Source organism: Somniosus microcephalus, unplaced genomic scaffold, assembly GCF_052327205.1.
Source record: "Somniosus microcephalus isolate GS21.2 unplaced genomic scaffold, FLI_Smic_1.0 unresolved_chr1, whole genome shotgun sequence".
In the NCBI taxonomy this organism is placed as follows: domain Eukaryota; kingdom Metazoa; phylum Chordata; class Chondrichthyes; order Squaliformes; family Somniosidae; genus Somniosus; species Somniosus microcephalus.
This window is the reverse complement of record NW_028225179.1, coordinates 61,808,445-61,821,914: the sequence shown is the minus strand read 5'-3', so window position 1 is coordinate 61,821,914 and position 13,470 is coordinate 61,808,445. Positions and strand designations below refer to the sequence as shown.

Genomic DNA, 13,470 nt, shown 5'->3' with positions numbered 1-13,470 from the left:
TAAATACACACAAAGGTCTGTACCAGTACAATCGACTGGTTTTCGGAGTAGCATCCGCTCCAGCTATCTGGCAAAGAGCTATGCAGCAAGTCCGCCAAGGGATTCTGGGGACTCAATGCTACCTAGACAACATCCTTGTAACAGGAGAAAACGACAACGAGCACCTTGCCAATTTTGGAGCAGGTGCTCACTAGGCTGAGAGAACGGGGCCTACGAGCAAATCGCCCCAAGTGCGAATTTTTCCAAAATCAAATATCATATTTTGGCCACATAATTAATACGGAAGGGTTGCATAAGTCACCTGAAAAAATTGAAGCGGTCATAAAAGCCCCAGCACCTGAAAATGTTTCACAATTAAGGTCGTTCCTGGGATTAATAAATTACTATCATAAATTTTTACCGAATTTATCAACTCTTCTACACCCTCTTAATGAACTGCTACAAACAGGAGTAATTTGGAAATGGAGCGAAGACTGTAAATGTGCCTTCCATAAATGCAAAGACTTAATCACGTCCAAAGAAGTTTTCGCTCATTACAACCCATCACTGCCAATCAGACTGGCGTGTGATGCATCCCCTTATGGCGTAGGAGCAGTATTATCGCATAAATTCCCTGATGGCTCAGAACGGCCGATAGCTTTTACATCACGCTCATTGAACTCAGCTGAGCGTAACTATGCCCAAATCGACAGGGAAGCACTCAGCCTGGTATGGGGAGTGAAGAAATTCAACCATTACCTACACGGACAAAAAATTTACCTTGTTGACTGACCATCAACCCCTCATCTCCATATTCAACCCTAAAAAGGGTGTTCCCATTATGACAGCGCAAAGGCTACAAATGTGGTCCCTTTTTCTAGGGGCACACCAATACAACATAGAATACAAAAGATCCAAACAGCATGGGAATGCTGATGGGTTATCGTGCCTACCGTTGCCAATGGTAGAAGAAGCACCTACCGTAGGCCCAGTGGAGATTTTCCACTCTACCATAGTCGAATGTCTACCAGTAACAAATTCTGCCATTGAAAGGGAAACTGGAAATGACCCGACTCTCTCACGAGTCTACGATTTAACAGTGAAGGGATGGCCAGCACATGGCAAACCACTGTTGCCAGCATTCTTGCAAAGAAGAGAACAGCTGTCAGTGTGCCGAGGAACCTTGATGTGTGGGTCCAGAGTGGTGATTCCACCCAAACTCCAGGATAAACTTCTAAAGGATCTTCACGAGGGGCATCTGGGTGGGGTGAAAATGAAGAACCTAGCCAGGGCGTTTGCATGGTGGCCAGGTATCGATGGAGACATCGAAGAAATGACCAAGAGCTGCCTAGGATGCCAGAAGGTCCAAAACGCTCTACCCCAAGCCCCTCTACATCCATGGGAGTGGCCCTCATCTCCCTGGCAAAGGGTACACATCGACTTTGCTGGTCCGTTTATGGACTCAATGTTCTTAATCACGGTTGATGCACACTCCAAGTGGCTGGAGGTAATAAAGATGTCCTCCACCACCACGGAAAAAAACATAACAGTATTAAGGACCATGTTTGCCAGGAATGGGCTTCCGGAACAGATCTGTTCTGATAATGGACCGCAATTTGTGTCCGAAGAATTCAGGAAGTTCTTAAAAAACAATGGGGTTAAGCACTACACGTCCGCCCCATACCATCCCGCCACCAATGGATTGGCTGAAAGGTTTGTCCAGACCTTCAAGAAGGCCATAAAGGCCATGGGTACTGAAGACATAAAACTTCAGCATAAGGTGGATAACTTCTTGTTTGCATACAGGAATGCAACACATATGGTTACAAACCAAACTCCTGCCATGATGTTCTTCAGTAGAAGCTTAAGATGCCGGCTGGATTTGATCAAGCCCAACATCAGAAGGGACGTGGAGAACCGGCAATTTCAAGGCATGAATGAAAGGCCAACTAGAACCTTCTAGATAGGTCAACAAGTTTTGGCCCGGGACTACCGTACCGAGAAATGGCAGCCTGGAACTATCTGCACACGACTAGGACCGCTGATGTATACCGTGGACATTGGAGAAAGCATAATAAGGCGCCATGCTGACCAAATCATAGAGTCATCCGAAAAGGGACAACCTACACCACAACTCTATACGCCTAACGATGAAGTAGAGATACCGATATCTACCTCCGATCCGGTGATACTGGAACCCGATGAACCCGACACTGGCATGCAAGCCGAATCAGCCTTGCCAAAAGAACCTACTACACCACCAGAAGCTACTACACCACCGAGGCATTATCCGGACCGAGTCAGGAAGCCTCCAGAGAGACTGACTTATAATTAATTAACTGCAGCAATGTGTAGATTATTTTTCTTGCAGCATGTAATTAATAATTACTTAAAATATTGTGTACTGGTTGGCTAAAAGGGGAGGAATTGTAGTGTATGTGCCTTTAAGAGCCCCAGGTGTACTGTAATACCGGTAATGGCCACTCAGGCTATATAAGCCTGTATATTGTGTTGTATCAGTTAGTTCCCCTCCAGAATTTGTTTAGTAAACACCTATGAAACCAACTCCTGTCTTCAGTGTCTCTGTCAACACACAGACACAACAAGATCCAACTCTCTCACTCTCCAACTGAATTTGGAATTCAACCATGTTATGGTCACTCAATCCAAGGGGATCCTTTACTAGGACATTTTTTATTAATCCTGTCTCATTACACAGGATCAGATCTAAGATTGCCTGCCCCCTGGTTGGTTCAGTAACATACTGCTTAAGGGACCCGTCCCTAATGCACTCTATGAACTCTTCTTCAAGGCTACCCTGCCCAATTTGATTTGTCCAGTCAATATGAAAGTTAAAATCCCCCATGATTATAGCTGTTCCCTTATTACAAGCCCCAACTATTTCCTGATTTACACTCCGACCAATAGAGTTGCAACTGTTAGGAGGCCTATAGACTACGCCCACTCGTGACTTTTTCCCCTTATTATCCCTTATCTTCACCCAAACTATTTCACTATCCTGATCCTTTGACCCAATATCATTTCTCACTATTGCAGTGACTCCATCCTTTATTAACATAGCCACCCACCTCCCTTTCCTTCCTGTCTGTCCTCCCTAATTGTCAAATGCCACTGGATGTTTAGTTCCCAGTTATGGTCACCTTGCAGCCATGTTTTTGTAATGGCCACCAGATCATACCCATGTGAAGTTATTTGTACCGTCAACTCATCTATTTTGTTACGAATGCTGCGTGCATTCAGATAAAGAACTTTTAAATATGTTTTGTGACAATTTATTCCTGCTTTTACCCCCTTTAGTAGTTTACCTTTATCTTTATACATTCTGTCCCTTCCTGACACGCTCTGGTTTTTAATTCCCCCACTGCTACCTTGCTCTATTGCCTTCGCCGCTGATATTTTTATTTTTCGCTCTCTTGAAACCTCCCCCCCACTAATTAGTTTAAAGCCCTCTCTACAGCCCTAGTTATTCGATTCGCCAGGATTCTAGTCCCAGCACTGGCCAAGTGAAGTCCGTCCCAACAGAACAGCTCTCTCCTGTCCCAGTACTGGTGCCAGTGTCCCAAGAAGCAAAACCCATTTCTCCCACACCAGTCTTTGAGCCACGCATTTAACTCTCTGATTTTATTTGCCCTAGCCAAATTTGCTCGTGGCTCAGGTAGTAATCCAGAGATTATTACCCTTGTGGTTCTGTTTTTTAATTTGGCCCCTAGCTGCTCATACTCCCTCAGCAGAACCTCTTTCCAATCTTATCTATGTCGTTGGTACCAACATGGACCACGACAGCTGGATCCTCCCCCTCCCACTCCAAGTTTCTCTCCAGCCCAGAGGAGATGTCCTTAACCCTGGCACCAGGCAGGCAACACAGCCTTCGGGACTCTCGCTCTCGGCCGCAAAGAACCCTATCTATCCCCCTAATGATACTATCCCCTACCACTACAACATTCCTTTTTACTTCCCCCACTTGAATGGCCCCTTGTTCCACGGTGCTGTGGCTAGGTTGCTCATCCTCCCTGCAGCCCCTATTCCCGTCCTCACAGGGAGCAAGAGCCTCGAATCTGTTGGACAAGAGTAAGGGCTGCGGCTCCTCCAACACTACCTCCTGGATCCCCATACCTGCCTCACTCATAGTCACACCCTCCTGTCCCTGACCACGGACTACATCTGAATTAGTTAATCTAATTGGTGTGACTACTTCCTGGAATGCAGAGTCCAGGTAACTCTCCCCCTCCCTGATGTGTCGCAGTTTGAAGCTCGGACTCCAGCTCATCAACACGGTGCCGGAGTTCCTCGAGCAGCCAACACTTACTGCAAATGTGATCACTGTGAACACCAATGGTGTCCACCAGCTCCCACATTGTAGAGACCGCCTAGCAGTGGAAGGAAACTATGTCAGCAAAACTATAAAAAGTGAAAAATACATATCCTGGTCATGGGAGATTTTAACTACACCAAGTGATCTGTCAAGAAGAGGTAGGGAAAGGGGAAAAGGGAATGGAGTATTTACAGTGTGTTCAGGACTCCTTTCTTACCGAGTATGTAAGAAGCCCAACCAGAGAGCAATCACTGACGGATCTATAATTGGTAATGAACCAAAGCGGTTAGAGAAGTAAGCTTAGGTGAAAATCTACACGGTCGATCACAACATAATAATGATTGAGAAAGACAGGAGTAGTAATAAGATTGTGAAAAAGTTGATTTTGAGGTGATGACAATGGAACTAGGGAAGATAAACATGGAACTGAAGAGACAGACAGAGAGAGAGAACAGCAGTGGGAAATATTTAAAAAGGTGATCAGTAGCGTTCAGGAGAATTATATTCAACAAGCCAATAATAAAACACCAGGGCTGAATAAAGAGATGAGGTTAAAATGGATACTGAAGAAAAATGCTGAGTACAGTGACAATAAAGGAGAGGATGACAAAAGGTAATTGGAAGAGGCTGGGAAAGAATAAGAAAAACAATTAAGAAGGTGAAAAGAAACTGCAAAATTAAATTATCAAGGAATATAAAAAGAAATAGTAAAGTATTGTACAGGCACATAAATAATAGGAAATTCAGGATAGGGACAGATCCACTAGAGGATCACAAGATAAACCAACAGGTAATGACAGCGAAATGGCAGAAATATTGGATACGAAAGCCTGACCTGCTGAGTATTTGCAGCGCCTGACTGGCTGAGTATTTCCAGCATTTTTTGTTTCTGTTTCAGTTTTTACTAGGTAGATGAAAAGGTGAACATGGCATTGGAAGAAGGGATGAGAAGAGAGATCAAGACATATAAAATAGAAAGTGTGCAATAATTAATAAACTAGCATAAGTTAGAGAATAAAACCCGACACTAAAAGAAGCAAGGGAGACAGCGAGCAGAGGCACCATTATATATATACTCGGGAATAGTTAGTGTAACTTCCAAATTTACAGATGACACCAAATTCTGGTGTATAGTTAATACTGAGGAGCACTGTGACAAAATGCAAGATGTTAATAAACTGGCAGGTTGGCGTGTAAATGGCATTAGTTTCAATATAGATAGATGAGAGATGCTGCAATTTTGGTAGGAGGAATAAGGAAACATACTCCTTGTAAAGTTAGTGTCTAAATGGGGTAGAGGAGCAAAGGGATCCAGAGGGACAGATGCACAAATCATTAAAAGCAGGTTAACCAGGCCATGAAAATGCAGACAAAGCACTGGGGTTCATTTCTAGAATGATAGATATACAAAGCACAGAAGGTATTTTAAACATGTATAGAACCTTGGTTAGACCACACAGGGAGTTCTAAAAGCTTTCCCACCACCAAGGTTAAGCTGACTGGCCTGTAATTGCCAGGTTTATCCTTCTCTCCTTGTTTGAACCAGGGTGTAACATTTGCAATCCTCCAGTCCTTTGGTGCCACCCCTGTAATCTAAGGAGGATTGGAAGATTGTGGCCAGCACCAACGCAATTTCTACCCTTACTCCACACAGTAACCTCGGGTGCTTCCCATCCGGACCGGGTGACCTCTTCACTTTATTTACCGCCAGCCTGTCTGGTACCTCCTCTTTATCTATTTTATCTCATCCAGTATCCCAGCAATCTCCTCGTTTACCATAACTTTGACAAATCCTCTTCCTTAGTTAATGCCGATGCAACGTATTCATTTAGTACCTCAGCCATGCCTTCTGCCTCCACCAGTAGTTCTCCATTTTGGTCCCTAATCGGCCCCACCTCTCCTCTGACGACCCTTTTTCTGTTAATATGCCTAAAGAAGACCTTTTGGATTACCGTTATGTAATTCTGTGGTGAATTCTGAAAATACATGGTACAGCACTCGAAGCAATCTTCAGCAAGGGGCTGGGTGTCAGAGGGTCAAAACTCTGACCTTTCACCCCTACCGATCTGAAGGTCTTGTGCAAAATGAATGTGAGGATTTCAAACACAGTCCTTGGTGAGAGGTCAGATTTGTGCCAAACTAGGCCGTTTGAAAGTTCAACATTTGCAATGGGCTTTGTGTGAAGACGTGCTTCCTGACCTCACCCCTGAATGGACTGTTTATAATGTAAATATTATGCCCTCTTGTTCTGGACTCCCACTAGAGGAAAGAGTTTCTCTGTCATTTTGACAAACTTGATTTGAGGCTTTTGACGAGGTAACAGAGGGTGGATGAGGGATGTTCAGTTGATGCTGTGTATATGGACTTTAAAAAGGTGTTTGATGAAGTACCACATAATAGGTTTTTTGGCAAAATTGAAGCCCATGGGATAAATGAAGCAGTAGCAGCAGGGATACAAAATTGTCTGAGGGATAGAAAACAGAGAGTTGTGGTGGATTTTTTGTTTTGGACTGGAGGGGGAGGTATTCAGTGGTGTTCCCCGGGGATCAGTACCAGGGTAACTGCAGTTTTTGATACATATTCATGTCCTGGATTTGGATAAAGGGCACAATTTTGAAATTTGCAGCTGACTCAACTTGGAAGTGTTTAAAACAGTGAGGAAGTTAGTAATAGACTTCAAGAGGATGTAGACAGGCTGGTGGATTGGACGGACACATGGCAGATGAATTACTACACAGAAAAGTGTGAGGTTATACAGTTTGGGAGGAAGAATGAGAAGAGACAATGCAAGCGAAATGGTACAATTTTAAAAGGGGTGCATGAACACAGACCTGGGGGGATGTTTGTGCACAAATCTTTGGTGGCAAGACAGGTTAACAAAGCAATTGTAGTTAATAAAGCCAATGGGATCCTGGGCTTTATAAATCGAGGCGTAGAGTACAAAAACCAGGAATCGATGGTAAACCTGTATAAAACACGAGTTTGGCCTCAGCTGGAGTATTGTGTCCAATTCTGGGCACCACACTAGGAAGTACGTGAAGGCTTTGGAGAAGAGACTTGCTAGAATGGTTTCAGGGATGAGGGATTACAGTCACTTGGAGAGACTGGAGAAGCTAGGATTGTTCTCCTTCGAGCAGAGAAGCTAAGAGGAGATTTGATCGAGGTGTTCTAAAATGAAGAATTGTTCAGATAGAGTAAATGGAACAACTTGTATTTATATAGCACCTTTAACGTAGTGTAACATCCCAAGGTGCTTCGCAGGAGCCGCATAAGAATATATTGGGGCAGATGACCAAAAGCTTGGTCAAAGACTTCGGTTTGCAGGAGCGTTTTAAACAGGCCATGAAAATGTAAACACAGCACTGAGGTTCATTTCTAGAGAGATCGAATTGCAAAGCAGCGAAGTTATGTTAAACTTGTAGATTCTGTTAGAACCTTGGTTAGACCACACTTGGTGCACTCTGTACAGTTGTAGTCTCCATATTATGAAAAGGATAGAGAGACACTGGAGAAGGTGAAACAAAGATTGACGAGAATTATACCAGAACTGAGAGGTTCTAAGTATCCAGAATGACTGACCGTACTGGGGCTCTTTTCTCTAGAAAAGCGAAGTCCGAGGGGTTATTTATTAGAGATCTGTATAATTATGAAGGGCTTTGATAGGGTAGATGATGAAGATGATGCCACTTGTGGGCAATCCCAAATTAGGGATCATAAATATAAGATAGTCACTAATAAATCCAATAAGGAGCTCAGGAGAAACCTCTTCACCCAGAGAGTGGTTAGAATGTAGAGCCTCCTGGCACATGGAGTAGTTGAGGTTAATAGCAGAGTGCCTTTAAGGGGAAGCTAGATAAGTACGAGGTAGAAAGATACAGACGGATATGATGATAGGATGAGGTGAAGTAAGGTGGGTGGAGGCTTGTGTGGAACATAAACACCGGCATGGGCCTATTGGGCTGAGTGGCCTGTTTCTGTGCTGCAAATACTATAATTCTACGGTTAATTCTGAATAGGCACGGTACAGCACTCGAAACAATCTTCAGCATGGGGCTGAGGATCAAAACTCTGACCTTTCACCCCATCCCATCTGAAGGTCTTGTGTTAAATTAATGTGGGGAGTTCAAACACAGTCCTTGGTGAGAGGTCAGATTTATACCACACTAGGCTGTAAATCGGCAGACTGGCTGTTACGTGCCGAACAAGTGCCTTCAAAATCCTGTTTAAAAACTCTCTCTCCGTCACTGATCTCAATCCACCTACAACCTTTACCCGTTCTCTGCTGCTCAGTCTGTTTGTGTCTCTACATGTCTGTGTTTCTGTGTCCCACTATACATGTGTTTTTATGTGTGTTTGTATATGTGGGTATGTCTCTGTAGGTGTTTCTGCATGTGTCTCTTGTGCTGGTGTGTGTGTCTATAAACAGAGCCCTAGCTAATGAAAATATATCAATTTTAGGCTTGAATTTTTCAATTGAGCTCCAGCATGAACAGCTTTTTGGAGGAGAGTTCCAAATTTCTTCTGCCCTTTGTGTGAAGAAGTGCTTCCTGACATCACACCTGAACAGCCTAGCTTTAACTTTAAGCTTTTACCCCTTGTCCTGGACACTCCTACCAGATGAAATAGTATCTCTCAATCATCGTAAAACCTCAATCATCGCGTCCTTAATTTTCTATATTCAAGTTTATAAATTCAGGAACAGAAATGGTATGGAGCGGGGAGGGGAGCAGAGTAACAGTGGTAATGTCTAGGTAATGAAGCGGGAGCTCAGTATTTTACCTACCTTTGAGGGCTCGATGCTGACACTCAATAAAGTGGAGGAAGGAACAGGAGTAGGCTATTCAGCCCCTCGAGCCTGTTCCCCCATTCAGTGAGATCATGGCTGATCTATCATAATTCCATCCACCTGTCTTGGCTCTGTATCCTCTCTTGACCCTTGCCTGGCAAAAATCTGTTGATCTGGGAATTAAATTATTAATTACGCGAGCATCTACTGCTTTTTGTGGGAGAGTTCCATACTTCTACCATGCTTTGCGTGAAGAAGTGTTTCCAAACTTCTTTACTGAATGGCCTGGCTTTGATTTTGAGATTATGTCCCCTTGACCTAGACTCCTCAACCAGTGGAAATAGTTTCTCTCTCTCTACCTTGACAATTCCTTTTAACATCCTAAAATCCTCAATCAAATGAAATCGCCCCTTAACCTTCTATATTCCATGGAATACAAGCCCAGTTTATGTAATCTCTCCTCACACAATCCTGGAACTCCCTCCATAACAGCACTGTGGGAGTACCTTCACCACATGGACTGCAGCAGTTCAAGAAGGTGGCTCACCAATATCTTCTCAAGGACAATTAGGGATGCGCAATAAATGCTGGGCTTGCCAGCGATGCCCACATCCCAGGTACAAATAATAATTTAACCTTTGGTGCCCTGGTTACATCCTGGTCTATCTGTGCTGCACTCCCTCCAAGGCCAGTATATCCTTCCTGAGGTGCAGTGCCCAGAACTGAATGCAATTCTCCAGATGGGGTCTTTCCAGAGCTCTCTACAGCTGAAGTACCAACATTCCATTAGCCTCTTTAATTATTTTAGTGCCCGTCCACAAGCTTTTACTGATTGAAGTACTTTGACCCCTAAATCTCGCCAGTAAGAGGTGTGGGGTGTGTGTATTTTCTGTTTAAATTGGTGCATTCGGTTTCATTTGATTCTGGTATTTAACAGCAACAAACAACTCCTGCAAACCCTCAGCAACTGAATCTCTATTTGGATTCGTTCACCAGTCCCGGTGACTGCTCCAACTCACCCTACGTATCTGTGTGTCCCACTATCCTTCCCCTGTGGGTTCGGACGTTGCAGACCGAAACAGTGAAAGATCCATTGATGGATTCCCACCAGCCCAAGCTCTCCACGTTCTCACTGAATGAAACCTTCCTTCATGGGAAGCAGTCTCTGTTTGATTGTTTAGGTCCCGTAACCCCTGACCCTGTATTACTGCTGTCATATTAATGGGCTGTACTCAGAAATAAAACTTACTGCATTGATCACAGCTTCACATCCGTGTCTTGTTTCTCTTTAGGATCAGTGTGCCAGAGGACAAGGTGCCTGGGGATGAAATGAGACTGGGAGAAGATTTGGGAATCGCAGGAAATGGGAAGAGGAAACTGGCACAGGGAATCTCTCCGTGTCTAATAACACATTCAGAAAGGTACTGAGATAAGACGGGTGTCCCAACGTGTCTGCCCTCTGACCGTTTGGGTTTTAAGCTGTTTAACTTGAAACGTTATCTTCAGGCAGATTGGAATTGGACATTGATATACCTATCAATTCATTCCATGAAAAGCGACGAGTTAAGTTAGTAACTATAGGTTTTTATTGGCTAGATAACAGAGCCCACCCTCGTGGGTGATCGGTTCCAGCAAGGAAGAATACTAGCCAAGCAATCACCTTTATACCTGGGCAAGCAGGCGGAGCCATGGGCAGAGTCAGCTGAGGTATGCCTCGGTATAACAGCGTGCGAGGCAAGAGGTAACCTTGTGTAGGTGATAACAACAGTGTAACAATAACAGTGGTTTACCACATTCACCCCTTGTTTAAAATTGAGTCTGGCGGGGTGAAGTATACTACTAGTTCGTGTATGTCAGTCTATCAGGAGGCCTCGTAAGCATTTCTGACCGGCGCAGCAGCGGCGGCGGTGGTGCAGTATCCAATGTTAATGCTGGTGCCTGTGTGGTCGATGAAGGCCCCTGGGGTTCCGGCATGCCGCCTACAGGAGCTGGATTTGGGGGAGTGGTGGGGGATAATGGTGGTGTCTCAGGGGTGCCCGAGGGTGCGAGGTCTCGCAAGGAGACTGTGTCCTCCCGCCCGTCTGGGTATTCCACATAGGCATACTTGGGGTTGGCGTGCAGGAGGTTCACCCTCTCGACCAGGGGGTCCATTTTATGGGTCCCCACGTGCTTCCGCAGCAGGACGGGCCCCGGAGAAGTCAGCCATGTTGGTAGCGAGGTTCCTGTAGTCGACTTCCTGGGGAAAACAAACATTTGCTCCTGAGGGGTGGCGTTAATGGCAGTACAAAGCAGTGACCGGATGGAATGGAGCGCTGCCGGGAGGACTTCCTGCCAGCGAGAGGTTGGGAGGCCCTTAGACTTTAGGGCTAAGAGGACGGCCTTCCAAACTGTCGCATTCTCTCTTTCCACCTGGCCGTTCCCCCGGGGGTTGTAGCTGGTGGTCCTGCTCGCAGCAAAACCTCTCGCGAGCAAGAACTGGTGAAGTTCCTCGCTCATGAAGGATGAGCCCCGGTTGCTATGTATATAGTTCGGGAACCCGAACAAGGCGAAGAGGTCATTCAGGCATTTGATGACCGTGGTACTGGTGATGTCTGGGCAGGGGATGGCAAAGGGGAAACGGGAGTACTCGTCAATAATGTTGAGGAAGTACACATTACGGTCAGAGGACGGGAGGGGTCCCTTAAATTCGTTGCTCAAGCGCTCGAAGGAGCGGGTGGCCTTGATCAGGCTTGCTCTGTCCGGCCTATAGAAATGCGGTTTGCATTCGGCACAGACTTGGCAGTTCCTGGTCATGGTCCTGACCTCCTTGATGGAGTAGGGCAGGTTGTGGGCCTTGATGAAGTGGTAAAGTCTAGTGACCCCGGGGTGGTAGAGGTCGTTGTGGAGGGTCCGCAGTCTATCAACTTGCGCGTTGGCGCATGTACCTCGTGATAGAGCATCTGGGGGCTCGTTGAGTTTACCAGGCCGGTACAAGATATCATACTCGTAGGTGGAGAGCTCAATTCTCCACCTCAAGATCTTGTCGTTCTTGATTTTGCCCCTCACCTTGTTATTAAACATAAAAGCAACCGAACGCTGGTCAGTGAGGAGGGTAAATCGTTTGCCTGCCAGGTAATGCCTCCAGCGTTGTACCGCATCCACAATCGCCTGGGCCTCCTTCTCGACAGAAGAGTGTCGGATCTCAGGGCCCTGGAGGGTCCTTGAGAAGAAGGCCACAGGTCTCCCCGCCTGGTTAAGGGTTGCAGCTAGGGCGAAGTCGGATGCATCGCTCTCCACTTGGAAAGGGATGGTGTAACAATAACAGTGGTTTACCACAGACATCTATTGCATCAGACCGACAGATCGTTTGATGGGACAGTGTAGAGGGAGATTTACACTCAATCTAACCCGTCCATCCTCTATCTTGTTTTTTCTCTTTCGCTATCTGCCTCATTTAATTTCTCTCTCTCTTTGCCTCAACTTACTCTGCCTCACCCTCATCTCTATTTCTTTCTCAATGGCTCTATCTCTCTTCACCATGTTTTCTCTCTCTCATTCACCTTTGTCCTGTCTCTCTTCTCTCTCTCTGTCTCTCTCATTTCTCTCTGCCTCGCTGTGTCTCACGCTTTCTGCCTTTCTCTTCTCTGCCTCGGTCCCTTCTGCCTCACTCTCAGTCCCCCTCTCTCTGCATGTATCGACCCTCTGTCTTCTCTCCTCCTCCTTCTCTCGCTCGCCATCTCAGCCACTATCTCATCTTTCCCTCCTCTTTCTATTTCTGCCTCATTCTCTCTCCCCTCTCACTCCCTCTTTTCCTTTAAGTCTCTCTCTGTGTTAATCACTTATTTTACAGTTGGTTTCCTCTCTGCCCATTTCTCTGTCTCCCCCTTTTTGTCGCACCTTCTTTTCTCACTCTACCACACTCTTTCTCCCCTCTGTGTTTCACCTCTCTCTGCCCCTGTCTCTCTCCCAGTTTCTCGCTTTCACTTTCTCTCTCTCTTTCTCTCTCTCTGTCAAGATTCCTGATGTAACAGGCCTGCCCCAACACAATACAAGTCCAACCCGTACTTTGAATACATTGCATGAGCTGATCACAGCTTCTACACCCCTAGTTTTAAAATGAGCTGTCCGCGATGTACAGACCCCACCTGGGGATTGGAGCCCTGCAAGATTTCACTGTTAATCTAGAGGGAAGCTTGCCTCCACATCTCATCCAGCCCCAATCCTGAACTCATTTTATTACATTTCATCGTCCAGTTACATATCCGCCTCCCTTTGTATACATGCCTCCGATGTGCTCCTCTCTGTAAATCTACTGGGTCTTGTTTCTTATTTTTGACAGCCTGTTTCTTGAATTTAATCTGTTTGGTCATTTTGTAAATTTTTGAGGAATTGG

General features: G+C 45.5%; 1 long non-coding RNA gene across 1 annotated transcript in view; it reads left to right on the top strand.

Annotated features, from left to right (window-relative positions):
• The window catches only part of LOC147095421 (uncharacterized), a 41,251-nt gene that overhangs the window by 5,603 nt on the left and 22,178 nt on the right, over positions 1–13,470 (top strand). The window contains exon 2 of the long non-coding RNA XR_015074798.1: positions 10,391–10,519. This is a non-coding gene — a long non-coding RNA (uncharacterized LOC147095421). The remainder of the gene's footprint in view (positions 1–10,390; positions 10,520–13,470) is intronic.